At 40.6% G+C, this 11,860-nt stretch overlaps 1 pseudogene; it reads left to right on the forward strand.

The window, feature by feature from the left end:
- On the forward strand, window positions 1–2,284 carry LOC138378760 (forkhead box protein K2 pseudogene; annotated as a pseudogene).
- Window positions 2,285–11,860: the final 9,576 nt, after the last annotated feature.

Consider the following 11,860-nt stretch of genomic DNA (forward strand, 5'->3'; position numbering starts at 1 on the left):
ATGGCAGTGGCTTCAGCAGCGCCCCGTCATTGGCGGCAGGGCCAGGGGTGGTGGTCCTGGCCAGGCTGCAGGGAAGTGGCACAGCTGGAGGGCTGCAAGTTCGAGTACCTAATTACCAAGCACTCGGCGACCATCAAGTGCATCTGGTCGCAGGGCTCAGTGGATGTGAGCATGGGCCACTCGAGCTTCATCTCCCAGTGCCACCTCGAGATCTTGACGACCCTGAGCAGCAGCGCTGGCCATGACTGGACAGCCCTGGACCCACTGCCTGCACAGCCCAGGCCTAAAGTGGCGATTTCGAGTTGCATTGCCTTGGCCAGAACAGCATGTTTGTGGACAGGTGTTCCAGAGGCACCAGGTGCCGCTGTTGCAGCTTCCAAGCTTCATGCACCAGGTTTCCAAGCACAAACTTCAAACTAACTTTCACTTCCCTATCCGGCCAGAAGAGGAAGAAGCAAGAGGCGCCTGAGTCCCCAGCGAAGGCTGTGCAGCCGCACCTCTCTCCTCTGACCATCAACATTCCAAACACCATGGCCCACCTCATCATTCCCCTTCCCTCCCCAGCGGGAACTATCAGTGCTGCCAACTCCTGCCCATCCAGCCCCCCGGGAAGTGGAGTCTTCAGGTTTCAAAATGGGCCCATTGATGCCCTCTGACCTCAATTTAGTGGCTGAAAACTTGCACCCAGAAAATGAAAAGGAAGCTTCCGGTGGAGGAAGCCCAAAGGATGATTCAAAGCCACCTTATTCCTATGCACAATAGTACAAGCAATTACAATGGCTCCTGGTAAACAACTCATCCTACATGGAATTTATATGCACATCACTAAAAATTATCCATACTACAAGACTGACAAGGAGTGGCAGAATTCAGTTCCCGACAATCTCTGTCTGAATTGTTATTTCATCCAAGTACCACATTCCCAGGAAGAACCAGGCAAAGGCTCATTCTGGAAGGTAGAGATCCTGCCTCTGAAAGCAAATTAACAGAGCAGGCTTTTAGGAAAAGGCAGCCTAGGAGTGTACCTTGCTTTAGAACCTCTCTGTGACCACTCTCTTCTAGGAGCCTCTCCCAGTCTCGCTGGAGTAGTGTCTGCTCACTGCAGTGGCCCCAGAGCCCTGAGAGCCTGTGGAGGGAAGTCTTGCCGGCCCATCGGGAGCCTGAGCCTGGCAACTCACACCCCAGACTTGCCATCATCCAAGAAGCCTGGTTTGCCCAAAGCTCACCAGAGTCACCTCTGTCCAGCCAGCGGGTCTTAATCACCATTCAGTGGCAGCTACTACAGGTGGCTAAGCCTGCTGCCTACACTGCTGCCACCCTAGTGACCACTGCAAGGTGGTGACCTAGTGACCTTCCAGCCACCCTTCGTGCAGACATCCTCCACCAAATACCAGCAGTGTCAGTCACCAGCGTGGCTGGACTGGCCCCAGCAAACACCTACACTGTCTCAGGACAAGCTGTAGTCACTCAGGCAGCTGTGTTGGCCTCTGCTAGGGCCCAGCTGAAAGAGAATAGAAATCACAGGGAAGTAAAAGTAGAACCTGTTGCTGCAATTAGCCATGGCACATTAGGTGCTGCCAGCCAGATCATTCAGATGTCACAGACCACCTCTGTCCAGATGGTCACTGTAGGAGCATTATAGCAAGTGTTACAGTGTGTGGTTCCAAGGACAAAACAAGCAGCACACAGGGAGTCAGAGAATCAAGGTTTATTTGCTGGCGGGCTCAGAGCGGACTTACCACCAAGTTCTGAGCCTGTCTACTGGGTTTTTTCCACTCTTATTAGGTTGGTGTGGTCCGAGGGGTGGGGTCTCAGGGGACTGATGCAATAGGTAAGCGTGATTAGAGAAGCCAGGTAATAGGTTAGTGCTAGATTGATGAGGATCTTAGTTATCAGTACAACAGATACCTCTAGGTCAACACCAGCTACCAGTAAAAAGTGTAACGCAAAACAGGACTCTTGTGGTACCAATCCCCACTGCAGTCCACTGCCAGGTGAACAATGCCGCGAGGAGTCCTTTACACGTGCTGGAGATCCCCGCATCAGCATCTGCCAGGACAGCAACCAGCCTGGGCAGCCAGGGCTGAAGTGAATCAAAACAGAAGACGGACAGAGCGTCGTCATCATCCCGAGTGTAGACCCGTCGCAGGCAGCTGTGAGGAAAACGGTGTCTAAAACTAGCGACTGGGAAAGTTTTTCTTACCTTAAAATATCAGTGTTGTGTTGCCAAAAGGGGACATTGCCTCTCACCAATACTAGGAGTGCGCTCTCTCTCAGTGGGTAAAGGGCCCTGCGTTTGGACTTCACCTCTCAGTACTGAAAATACAATACCCAGGTGGCCTGAAAACTCCTTAATTTACAGACAGAAGTCACACTTGAACAAAAACCACACACAACAAAACCTGGTACCTGAGACAGTGTCTCTCCTGCTGAGCGCTCCCTGGGCTGCTGCCTTTGAGTGAAGCTTTTAACTACCAGTGAAAAACCATGGCCCTTCCTGGAGGACCAGGCATCTCCGTGTGAGGATGGTGCAGCGTGGTCAGCCGTCAGGGGCAGGTGCCAGCGGACCTCCAGGGACTCGGCCTCCTGCAGAGACCAGGCAGGACCACCCTCCCATCCGCCCCCCACCACGGCCCACACAGTACTCACCGCTGGTACTGGCAGGCAAGACGGTATTTTGTTGTTCACATGTGCAATTAGAATATTTCGAAGTGCATTTTCTGTACACAATAATGAGGTCTGTGACACTTCACATCACTGCATTTCTACTCTGGAAATTTTGTAAATCATACAGGACCTTTCATGTGGATTTCATTTGCGGAAAAGAAACAAAGTAGTTTTGTGTTTTTGTTGTTTTCAGCCTATGGAGTTATTTATTTACCTTGTTCAGGTGGAGCTACTTTATGACACTTGCAGATTTTCCATGTTAGAGCAGTTGCTTGGTGAATTTAATCCACCTCCATTTCAGTGCGTAGGACAGAAGACTAATGCTGAGGCTGCATGTGACCGTGAGAATTCAGGGACAAGCTGGTGATGGCAAACTGCCCAGTCTCATCCGAGCTGCACTTAACTGTTCTCTTTCTTGTTGTTTTTTGTTGTTTGTTTCTTTGTGTTAACTTTGTCCCTGGCAAAATTTTGCATTCTAAGTAAAACCAGTCTCCTAAGTATTGTGTATTTAAAACAACAGAGCCATTACCACTACATTTGGGGGAAAAGACTCAGTCTCTTATCACAAGCATTTTCAAACAAAGATCACAGATTTCTCCATAGTGTTTTATTGCAGGTTTAGTCGCCAGCTCAAGGCATCATCTGACCAGCTGTCTTCTCAGTTATACTGCGCTTGTCCCCACTCCAGGCGGGAGCAGCCATGCCAATGGAGCGGGAGCTGAATGTTAATTCTAGGGTCTAAGCAAGCACCCTGTGATTAAGCACTGGAAACATTTAGGTTGTTTTCTGATTTGCAGTAAGAAACTTCCCTGATCTTTCAGAACTGAATTCAAAACTAAGGCTGACTTATCTCCTACCAAAATTGAAAAGGAGAGGAAAGGAAACAAGTGAGAGAATGAGAAGTTCCAACCTCCTCCCACCCCTAGCCTCAGCCCAGACTCCAGAGGAACAAAACGTTCTCCTTTCCAGACCATTCCAGAGTGTTCTAGGGATTAGTACAGAGCATCAGTGCAAATAGAAAGGGGATATTAGCGTTATTTTGAATTTTTGGTGTCATTATCATAATGTTATTTATTTAAATGTAGTAATTTTGGTATTTAACTTTTTTAAAGAGAGGGAAAAAAATACTTGTATCTTCCTGGTGGAATGAAATGGCTCAGAATGGTAAATTTAGGCAATTTTAGGAATGTTTATTAGTTACATAAAGACAAAATGTGATTTAAAAAATCTAGGTTGATTAGATACCAACTTGGCATTGGTAGCATGCAAAAGCTCTGCTTCTTACAGATCCACCTTAGGTTATTGTTGCACAAGTGACATTGTCATTCACAGTGTGCCTATTAACATGAATTTATAAATATTCATGTTTGTCTTTTAAATAATATAGGAAATGAAAAAAAAGACTAGTTATAAGCCAAAATTCAATAGTATAAGCTATTATATTTACCTTGCAGTTTATTTCTCTGTTCGTCATATTACTTTGAGTTTCTGCCTAGTGTCCTTTCATTTCTGGCCAGAGGACTCCCTTCAGCATTCCTTGTAGGGCAGGTCTACTAGCAAACAACCTCCTAAGTTTTATCCATCTTTGAATATCTCAATAGCTTTTTATCATTTATGAAAAAGGAAAGCTTTATTGGATATAAAATTATATATTGATATATATTTTTTCTTTCAGCACTTTACAAATGATATTCACTCCCTTCAGACCTTGTTTCTGATGAAAAATATGCTGTTAATCTCATTGAGAATAATTTGTATAGGATGATTCTCTTCTGTCTAGCTGCTTTCAAAATTCTGACTTTCAACAATTTGATGATCATGTGCGTTGGTATGAATATGTGTTTATCCTCTTGGAGTTTCTTGAACTACTTGATGTACATATTTTCTTATTTAAAATATGATATTGTCTGTAATATATTAACAGCCTTAAAACAATTAGCTTAAGTTCAAAGAAATTTGGCATTTCTAGTATTTTTGTTACTGATTTTCTAGGTAAATTATATTTAGGTAAAGAAAGTACACTCTAATCAATTTAAATCATTTGGAATTTTTTAAGGCTTACTCTGCCATTCATCATATGCTCAATTTTGGTGAAATTTCCATGTACATTCAAAAAGATTGGATTGTTCAAGGGTGCAATAAAAATATATATAATATATATTTATGTTTTATATTGATTAAATGTATTTAATATATTAAAGTATACATGTATTTATGATAATATATTAAATATATTTTAATGTCTATTTAACAAGTATTTAATATACTTGTAGAAGTAGTAATAAAAAATCTTCCATCACAGAAAAGCCCAGAACCTGATGGCTTCACTGCTGAATTATAAAAAAGATTTTTAAAAATTAATACAATCCTACTGTAACTATTTCAAAAAATCAAGGAAGAAGAATACATTCAAACTCATCCTATGAGGCCAGTATTACCTGATACCAAAATTAGACAAAGACACCACAACAACAACGACAGGCCAATGTCTCTGATAAACATAGGTGCATTATTCTCAACAAAATATTAGCAAACTGAATTCAACACACGGAAAAGGTCATTCATCATGATGATGTTGAAAACAGCCCAGAGATGTATTTTTTTTTCACTGAAGCTAACTCTCCTATCAATGCAGTCAATCCCATCCCACTTCTGCAGATCACTGTTCCAACAATTACCTCTCTTTGAAGACTTTCCCCCTCTCTGCCAGAGATTTTCCCCAAGATGAATGTGTCCCCTTTGTTCCCATCCCATTCCCCACAACTCTCGAGATGTTCCACTCATTTGCTCACAGAATCATGCTCTGGTGCCAGCTTCTCATCTCCTGTCTCTTCTTAACCCACTTCATCTGCCCCCTGTCACTGTCACTCTCCTGAGACTCCTCTTGCCAAGGTCCCTCGTGTCTTCACACTTCTAAAGAAGAGCTCTTTTTCCAAACACACAACTCCCCACGTCTGCCCTAATAATGGAAAGCGCATTGCCATTGACTAGTTGCTGGGGCAAATACCTACATGAGTTACCTTGCTCCAACCTGTGAGCAATTCCTCCATCAGGAGTCTGTCCGCTTTTCATTCTGAGCCACCATTTATCACTGCTCAGTTTTATCACCAGACTTTCTTCCTAACCCTCTTCTCTGCCTACATTCTGACTCCCAACTATGGTCTACTCTCCCCTGAGCAGTCAGCATAACCTCTTAAATTAAGGCACTGCACTCCCCTGCTCAAGATCTACCAAAAGTTACCATCAAACTGGATTAAAAACCAAACTTATTCCCATGCCCTGAAAACCACAAGGCCCTGTGAGCTACGGCAGGGCTTCCCAACCTATGGTGAATTGTATAATTATTTCATTATATATTACAATGTAATAATAACAGAAATAAAGTACACAATAAATGTAATGCATTTGAATCATCCCAATACCATCATGCTCCCACCCCCACAGTCCATGCAAAAATAGTCTTCCATGAAAATGGTCCCTGGTGCCAAAAAGTCTGGGGACCACTGAGCTACAGCCTTGCCCATGTAACCTCCTCTCCTCCTTCTTTCCCTGATTCCTCACTCTGACCCCACTGGCCACCTTGCGGTTTGTTCCTTGAACACACATGAAACACATTCCTGTCTCAGAGTCTTGGCACTCTTTCCACCGGGTGTAATGCCGGAGCTCCTTACCTTCCTCACTTTGGTCAGGTCACTGTTCAAATGTGGCCTCTTGGGAGAGGCTCTTTCTGATGATTCTACCTAAAATACTGAGCACCTCCAATCACTGTATCTTGTTCCCTGCTTTGTCTTGGTATTTCCCACCACCTGGGATATTTGTATACCTGAAAAAATACTTAATGTCTTCCTCACTAGATCGTCAGCTCATAAAGGCAAGAACTTTGTTCCACGTGTGCTCTCCTCTACCCCATCACTTAGCAACTTCTTGGCAGCATTAGCATTATGACCATAGCCTCTCTTATCTTGTCTCCTTTTATCTTTTGTCTCCTAGTTTTCCTCCTCCCATTCTACCAGCCCCACTGGGGACTTGTCCCTTAAATTATGATAGTCCTTACAGATCTATGCTCTGTCCTTTTATTCTATAGACTTTCTCTACATGTGAACAGCTACTCTTACTCTTCATTCCTTACCACTAGCTCAGATTCCTTCTCCAGTCCCATATATCTAAATGGTGACTACACAGGACCCCTCTGCTATTTCATAGGCACATCAAGCTTCCCTTGTTTGCAATGAACTTCCCCGTCTCCCAACCCATCTCTCCCTCCTGCATCGCTTATCTCTCCGCATGTGGAAGCACCACCCATGCTTCTCTCCAGCAGGTGCTAAGTGTCCCCAAATGGCTTGCAGCTTCATGAAAAGGCCTGTGTCTGATCCAGTGCCCACTGAGGGGTTTCTATTCAAGTGCACAGCAGAAGCCTCCTCTCCTAAACCCTTGCTGGATGCTACAGGAGTAGGCACTGACCTAAGTATTCTGTCCCTCTGGGTTATGCAGTTTGACTTCTCTTTACAGGTTTGCTGTGGGGAGGAGAAAAACAATCCCAAGTACTTGAATAGGATTTGTCATTCCAAATGATGAAGACTTAACACAGGAATTCTGCATAAATGATGCAACTGTCAGGACACAGCTATAGTTTACCAAGCTAACTAGCAAAGTGTTTGTCCAAGTTCTACTTGTACCATATTCCTGGGCAACTTCCTGAGAAGGCAAAAGAAGTCATCAGGAAAAGATTAACAACCATGATCCAAGGAACAAACACTTTAAGGAAGGAGTTCTCAGTCACAACACACATCGGAATGCCTGGGGAATATAGTCTGTGACTCAGTTTATACCTACACTCTACTCAGTCTCTGCCTATGGAGCAGATGGTTTTATTACTGCTCCCCATCCCCGCAGCATGCTGTGTGTGCGTGTGTGTCTGTGCGCACTGCAGGTGCATTTGGGCAATGGGATGTTGGGGGAGAATCCAGAAATCTCTCTTGCTGTAATTTTTATTTTTTTTATTTCAGCTTATTATGGGGGTACAAAAGCTCAGGTTATATATATTGCCCTTGCTCCCCCCCATCCCCCTGAGTCAGAGCTTCAAGTGTGTCCATTCCCCAGACAGTGCACATCGCACTTATCATGTAGGCATACACCCATCCCCTCTCCCCACCCCCCACCTCTGTCCGATACCCAATTGGTGTTATTCCCAAATGTGCACTTAGGTGATGATCAGGGAAACCAATTTACTGGTGAGTACATGTGGTGATTATTTTTCCATTCTTGGGATACTTCACTTAATAGAATGGGTTCCAACTCTCTCTAGGAAAACAAAAGGGATTCTATATCACCGTTATTTCTTATAGCTGAGTAATACTCCGTGGCATTTATCTTGCTGTACTTAATAGCAATTGTTTTGTGATGAGAAAAACAATGGCAATATCTTAAACCATAATGATTATTAAACTCGTACGCATGTATTTACTTTCCTTTGATAGATTTTTTTCTTAAAATTCAGATGTTAATTTCAGGAATCTACTTTTATTTCTAAAGATGCTTTATAAATAAGAAATATCTTACAAAACCTATCAATGCACCTGGAGCTGTTAGCTTTGTGTCACTGAAAAAAATATGAACATATGTGTAAGTAAGTTTGGTTCAGGATCATCTCTGAAGTATTCCTCCAGAATATTTCCTCACAGAAAGAAGAAAAGATGCAATATAAGAATCTATTGAAGAAAAAAATTTAAGTACTCTTAATACATCAGTTTTCACATTTCTGCCCTTGTATCTCTTAGAATGATTTCGGTTGGGTGACATGTCTTTTAGGCTTTTAAATATAAACACTGAGAACTTAAATACTATAATGGTTCATTGCTCATCACCATTCATTGGAAACTGGCATTAGACACGCCCAAGAAATTGGCATTGAGCATGCTCAGAAAATTTTTATGTTCCTTTCTACTTCCTCCTGACAGAACCTATGGAAATTTAAGGTATTTTTAGGCTCAAAGTCTTATATGATCATATGTCATGCTTATCTGCAATAAACTTTGAAAAAAACATTTTTAGTTTCCTGTAAACACCAGGCTCTAAGCCTGCGCTGTCCAGTACAATTGTCACTAGGCACATGTGTCTACTGAGCACACAAAAGTGGCTACTCTGTGCTGAGGAAATGAATTTTTAGTGTTCTTCATTTTAATAGATAAATTATTTTCTAATTCTTTTTATAGACGTAATTCATGTCAGGACTAGTGATAAATATTTATATTGTTTGATGCTGTTGAAACTTATCTTTCAAAAAGATACATTTTCTTGAATTTAGATGGTACATTTACTCACTTAGCTCAATAATTAAAGGAACCTACAAGTCAGTTCTTACTCTAGCATATCCTTTTTACAGCACTCCTTTTATAAGATGATTATGTACCGCATGAGTTGGGGAAGAAGACTTAAAGAATGATGATTTTGATTTCAGTATGGTATAAACACAACTCTAGGAGAGAAACATATAGCCTCAAAAAAGTAATACTGTGAGTGGCTGTGACTTCTCATGGAAAAGTATCTATCTGCATCTCTATAAATAACAATGTTCACTTACAAATTAATCTAGGAATTGTTAATATCTTAGTAAAATATCTGCTGGGAGTGAGGGGGAGTGGAGGGAGATGCCTAACCTTCAACAAAGCAAACAGCTTTACAACTTCTCCTCCTGGCTTCTGGCCTCCAGAGGGTTCCTGACCTCTTTTTACTCAGCACATCAAGTCCTGTTCTCTGGAGTCTTCTACAGTGACCTGCCAGAGTTGCCCTTAAGTATTGACCCTCCCTGACAGGTAATGGTAATAAACCAAATATAGTTTCACATCTCTAACCTTGCACTGGAACACCAAGAGCATTTTACAAAGCAGTAGTGTTGGGCAATAAAGTCTTTAGAACTTTATTGAATCTGAATATGAGATTCAGATATCCCAGGTTTTTCCTCACTTTAGTTCTATTATCATTTTATCATGGATTTCTTGTTTCTTTTAAGTAGTCTGAGTTAAAAACTTAAATGCTTTTTTTTTATTTTAAGAGAACCGTCTTTGATGAACTTTAAAAGTTCATAAAACTAATATATGAGCATTATTTTAAAGCACTCACTTAAACCAGTGATTCTCCGATTGTGGTGTGTCAACCTCTGGAGATCCCCTAAACCCTTTTCCAGGAGGCCCATAAGGTCAAAACTGTTCTTATAAGAATGACAAGACATTGCCTGCTTATTCACTGACATTTGCAATGACTGTATAAAAGTATACATGGGTAAAACTGTTGGTTTCTCAGCATGAATCAAGGCAGTGGTACCAAGTTACACTAGTCATTCTATTCTTCACTCCCCCTTGCAGGGGAAAAAAAAAAGCCTGCTTTATTTAAGAATGTCCTTTATGAATTAGTAAAAGTTAATGGTGTTATTAAATCTTGACCTTTTTAATATTCGGAATAAGTGAAATGTTCACTTAAAGCACTCCTGCATGCTGCAGCATGGCTGTGTTAAGCAAAAGTGCTTGTGATTAAATTCTGAGCGGAACAAGCCACTTTTTTCAGAGAACACCATTTTTGTTTGAAAGTACAACCGACTTTTATTCTCAGAAATGAACAAGGTGAGACTTTCACTTCAAGGAAAATAACAAGCATTTGTTGCCAATAATAAAACTCAAACTTTTAAGCAAAAAATAGTACTAAGATTACAGTAGAAGGAAAACTTATACCATCTACTGTGAACCTGACTGCTTTTCAATATGTAATGTTTTTATAAGATTGGTGCCAATAATAACAAAAGCAAATCTTTCCTCCAACTGAGAGGAAAATATTCATTTATTGTGCAATATAGATTAATGAGTATTAATGTCACAAATGCATTCATATGCAAAACTCCATTGCAACTAAGGAACTAGGACTTGTGGAGTTTTGTTGTAGTATTAAAAAAAACCCACAATCATCTGAAAGCTTTAAAAATACACCTTTATCCCAACTATATATTTGCATGAGGCTAGGTCATCATCTTATTGTCTCTTCAAAACAAATTGCAAAGACAGATATGAGAATCCAGCTGTCTTCTAGTTAGCCAGACACTAGAGATTTGCAAAAAATGTAAATAAAACACACTTTTTACCAATGTTTTTGTTGCAGAAGAAGAGTTATTTTGGTGAAAAATATTATTTATGTTAACAATGTGGTTGTCAGTTATGGGTGATTTTGTCCCCCAGGGGACATTTTTTGTTGTCATAACCTGGGGGAAGTTACTGCTGGCTCCTAGTGGTGCTTCTCAACATTCTACAATGCACAGGACACATTCCACAACAAAGAATTATCTAGCTGAAAATATCAAGGATCCCAAGGTTGAGAAAGCTAAATTAAGCATATTTTTTAATTCTCAATTTTAATTTCTAATACAGTAAATACCAATATAATTGACATGAAAAAATTACTGTTTGTGATCCTCAATAATTTAAGCAATAAAAGAATCTTAAGGACCAACAAAGCTGCAAATGGTTTGCTTCAGTACTCTAGTAAGAACACTACAGCCTATGTCTATAGTTATGACCTACTACTAAACTTGATATCATGCAAAGTAATTAGCTGGAAAAACAAGACAGGTTAAAAATTTCACCTGTTATTTATGTGGTAATGTATTACTAAAGTCACAATGTGGAGGAAAAAAATATTTTTAACAACATATTTTATCATTTGTTATGTCTGAAGACAATTTTTAAAAAGTGGTAGGGGGAACATTTCCAGGGGCTCTACAATTCTCTACTTTAGAACAGTACTGTGTGGGCACTTTCCCCTTTGTTTTAATTCTTTGGCTTTTAGCAAAAATAGGGGAGCCAACATGCTAAGCAATATGCTGTTAGAAGACAGTTTTCTGTTGATTATTGGAATATATTAATTATTATTATTTTCCCTGTCATTTGCTCTTCTACCCATAGAATCTTTCATCCTGTGAAAGTTATATCTATTTGTACACATGCTTAAATTTAAGTCATATAGCAATTTTGCTTATTTTAGGTTGTTAGGCCTTGAATTTCAGTTGATTTAGTTCACTATCACTTACCTTCCTGTTTTCCATTTTAGCTCTAAAAGTAAATAATGAAAGAGCTTTATACCAAATAAAAACATTTAATGTCGTTTTTGCAATAATTATTGAAAAATTTGTTAGTAAATATAAATGTGAAAA

Source organism: Eulemur rufifrons, chromosome 30 (assembly GCF_041146395.1).
Source record: "Eulemur rufifrons isolate Redbay chromosome 30, OSU_ERuf_1, whole genome shotgun sequence".
Lineage (NCBI taxonomy): Eukaryota > Metazoa > Chordata > Mammalia > Primates > Lemuridae > Eulemur > Eulemur rufifrons.